At 42.5% G+C, this 4,259-nt stretch overlaps 1 pseudogene; it reads left to right on the top strand.

The window, feature by feature from the left end:
• The first annotated feature begins 3,024 nt into the window (after positions 1 to 3,024).
• On the top strand, positions 3,025 to 4,050 carry LOC101097837 (annotated as a pseudogene).
• The last annotated feature ends 209 nt before the right edge of the window (positions 4,051 to 4,259 follow it).

Here is a 4,259-nt window from a genome sequence, read left to right as displayed (position 1 = left end):
TTTTTTTTCAACGTTTATTTATTTTTGGGACAGAGAAAGACAGAGCATGAACGGGGGAGGGGCAGAGAGAGAGGGAGACACAGAATCGGAAACAGGCTCCAGGCTCTGAGCCATCAGCCCAGAGCCCGACGCGGGGCTTGAACTCACGGACCGCAAGATCGTGACCTGGCTGAAGTCGGACGCTTAACCGACTGCGCCACCCAGGCGCCCCAATAAGGGAATTTTTAAAAGTACAATATGTAATATATATAATATAGAAGATAAATGTACAAATGTACATAATCAAGAAATTTCTATATAAAATTATTGCCAATTCAAAAAAATGATAGAAAATATTGTATTCTCAATGGTAGCAAATAGCAAAACACAATACACTTAAGAGCAATGAGGGGGGGGCGCCTGGGTGGCGCAGTCGGTTAAGCGTCCAACTTCAGCCAGGTCACGATCTCGCGGTCCGTGAGTTCGAGCCCCGCGTCGGGCTCTGGGCTGATGGCTCAGAGCCTGGAGCCTGTTTCCGATTCTGTGTCTCCCTCTCTCTCTGCCCCTCCCCCGTTCATGCTCTGTCTCTCTCTGTCCCAAAAATAAATAAATGTTGAAAAAAATTTAAAAAAAAAAAAAGAGCAATGAGGGGGACCTATTCATTATTCAAAAAATACTGAGTATCTTTTATGTGTCAAATTCTATATTCAGTGTGTGGAACATAACTGTGAGTGAAGTAGATAGAGTGCCCGCTGCCGTGGACCTGTACAAATAAAACTAAGAAACTGTTGAGAGATGTAAATCAAGACTTTTTCAGAATGCCGTACTTTGATAGTAGATGGAAAGACTGAATGTTATCAATGTCATCCACAGATTAATTTATAGGATTAATGAAATCCCAATTTTTAAAAATCACAATAGTATTGTTTCTGAAAATTGGCTAAATGTTTCTAAAGTTTGGAAGAATAAAACTTGAGAATAACAAAAATTAATTTTAATCAAAGTACTTATAAAGGTAAGTTTCATTAAAAAGAAAAATAAGTGATGAAACTATAGTGGCTAAAATAGTAGAGCACTCTCTTACAAGTCAATAGCATAAGACAATTCAATTAAAAATAGGCAGAGGAGGGGCACCTGGGTGGCTCAGTCAGTTGAACGTCCGACTTTGGCTGAGGTCATGATCTCGCAGTCTGTGAGTTTGAGCCCCAAGTTGGGCTCTGTGCTGACAGCTCAGAGTCTGGAGCCTGCTTCAGATTCTATGTCTCACTCTTTGAACATCCCCCACTTGTGCTCTGTCTCCCTCTCTCTCTCTCTCTCTCTCAAAAATAAATAAATGTTCAAAAAAAATTTTTTTCATAAAAACAGGGAGAGGATTTGAATAGAGATTTCTCCAAATAAAAGCACATGAAAACACGTTCAACATCATTAGCCCTCAGAGAAACACAAATCAGAACACCTTGGATGGCTAGAATTTTTAAAAAGATCATAATAACTGCTGACAATGACATGAAGAAATTATAACCCTCATACGCTGCTGGTGGGAAAGTAAATGGTGCAGCTGCTTTGGAAAACAATATGGTACTTCCTCAAAAGATTAAACAGAGAGTATATAGATACCCAGTAATTCTACTCCTAGAAATGAAAACATGTGTACATAAAAACTTGTACATTAGTGTTCACAGCAACATTGTTGAAAAGAGCCAAAAAGTGGAAACAGCCCAAAAATCTATCAACTGATGAGTGGATCAATACAATGAGGTTTATCCACATGATGGAGTACTATTCAGCCACTAAAAGGAAATGGCATACTCATGGCTACAGCATATTGAAACTCGAAAACAGTATGCTAAGTGAAAGAAGCCAGCCATGAAAGACCACATGCTGTATGATTCCATTTATATGAAACATTCAGAATAGTCCAGTCCAATGACACAGAAAGTGGTTGCCTCGGGCTGAGGGGATTGGGAGAAACGGGGAGCGACTATCAGTTGGTAAAGGGTGTCTATTTGATGTGATGAAAATGTTGATTGTGGTGATAGTTGTGCAGCTCTGTGAATTTACTAAAAAAAAAAAAAACATTGAATTGTACATTTAAATGGGTAAATTGTATGGTCTGCAAATTATACCTCAATAAAGCTTTTATTTAAAAAAAAAAATGTATGGTATTGGCACAAGAACAATCAGAGCATCACTACCTGTAAAACAACCCCATGACATACAAGAACTTAATCTAGGATAAAGATAGTAACACAAAGCAATGGAGAAGCTGAAACAAGAACAATGTATTTAGTTACCTGGGGAGGAATATACCAACTTAGATTGTCACTTTGTGACAAAAACAAATTTCTTGTGGATCAAAATTTAATATGAAAAAATCATGCCATATTTTAAAGGGGAACAAAATCTTTGAATGAGAAAAGACTTGCCAAGCTTAAAACCAACTCATAAGGAGAAATGCTCATAGATTTCATTTTATAAATTTAAAGCTTTTAGTCTTAATATCAGAAACAAAATAAAAATACGAGATTTGAAAATTTTGTTTCAGTGGATGAAAGAGGAATAATTAATTTTAATAATTAAATTGCTAAGGGAAATACTTAACACCTTATACACATGGGCAAAGTATAATGAACAGATATTTCACAAACAAGAACCTGCAAATTACAATGAGATAGTATTTTTCAATCATCAAATTACTAAAATAAAAATTATTAAATCATATGAATTTAATACTAGCACCAGTGACTCAGACATGAGACTGATACAGCTTTCTCAGAAATCCACTTGGCATGCTCAAAAATGTTCAGATTGTTTGACCCAATAATCCTACATCCGAAATCTACCCTGAGAAATATATTTGAAATGCAAAAACTTATTGAAAGATTCATCTGTCATTAAATTATGACCCTTAGCTTCTCATTTTTTTCTCCAGGAATATTGACTCATGAAGACCAAAGCCTGGTGAAGGTGGGGCAGGCCCTAGTAGGGGTCAAGGTACGGAAACCAGACCATCCTGCTCCCAGACCATTCTGCTTCCCAAGGAAGATGTTGGCATGGAGCAACAGCAGCTCCAACGGGTCCTACACCAGCTTCCTCTGGGTGGGCTTCCCTGGGCTGCAGGAGCACTCGCGCCCTTCTGGTGCTGCCCTTCCTCAGCCTCTACCTGGTGATCATCTCTGCCAATGCCCTGGTCACCCACATGGTGGTGGCCCAGCAGAGCCTGCACCAGCCCATGTACCTGCTCACTTCCCTTCTCCTGGCTGTCAGCATCTGTGTTGCCGCCACCGTGATGCGCACCATGCTGTTCAGCTTCTCTACCCACTTCAACCGCATCTCCCTGCCTTGCTGTCTACTCCAGATGTTCTGCATCTACTTCCTCATTGTCTTTGACTGCAACATCCTCCTGGTCATGGCCCTGGACTGCTACATTGCCATCTGCTACCCTCTGTGCTACCCTGAGATAGTGACGGGTCAGTTGCTGGCTGGCCTGGTGGGGGCGGCAGCTGCCAGGAGCACTTGCATTGTTGCCCCCCCCCTCGTGGGGCTTGCCTCCCAGGTTCACTTCTGCTGCTCAGACCTGATCCACCACTTTGCCTGTGAGCACATGGCCCTCATGAAGCTCTCCAGTGGGGACATCTCCCCGAACAAGACTGTGGGTCTCACTGTCCACATCTTCAACAGAGTCCTGGACATGCTGCTACCTGGAGCCTCCTACTCTCGCATCACCCATGCTGCCTTCTGGATTTCATCAGGCAGAGCACATTCCAAGGCCCTGAACACCTGTGGCTCCCACCTGCTGGTCATCTTCACCGTCTACTCTTCCACCATGTCCTGATCCATCATCTACCGTGTGGCTCCCACCGCCTCCCTGGCCATGCACAACTCACTCAGCGCCCTCTACCTGCTGCTCCCATGTCTAGTTAACCCTGTCATCTACGGGGCCGGGACCAAGGAAATCAGGCAGCACCTGGCAACTCTGTTCCAACTCTGTTCCAAAAGGCAGAGCTACTAGCCCCCCCCCCCCCCGAGAAGCCCCAGCCCCTGCCCTCACACAGGGAGCTTCCCACATGACTCTTTGGGACTTGTAGGTCCTACAAGTACTCTCACTTTCAAGTGGGTATATGTGCAAATGAGTCATCCCTGCTGTATTTTGGCTTTGACTATCTGCATTCATCTTTGAAAGTCTTTTATCCATTTTCTGAAAATAGCTACTCATCCAGAATTATACAGTAACCAACTCCAAAGGAAGCTTCTGTCTCTAGCTTCTAAATTTCTCCCCT

The sequence above is a fragment of the Felis catus genome, chromosome D1, assembly GCF_018350175.1.
Source record: "Felis catus isolate Fca126 chromosome D1, F.catus_Fca126_mat1.0, whole genome shotgun sequence".
Lineage (NCBI taxonomy): Eukaryota > Metazoa > Chordata > Mammalia > Carnivora > Felidae > Felis > Felis catus.
This window is presented reverse-complemented; position numbering and strand designations above follow the sequence as displayed.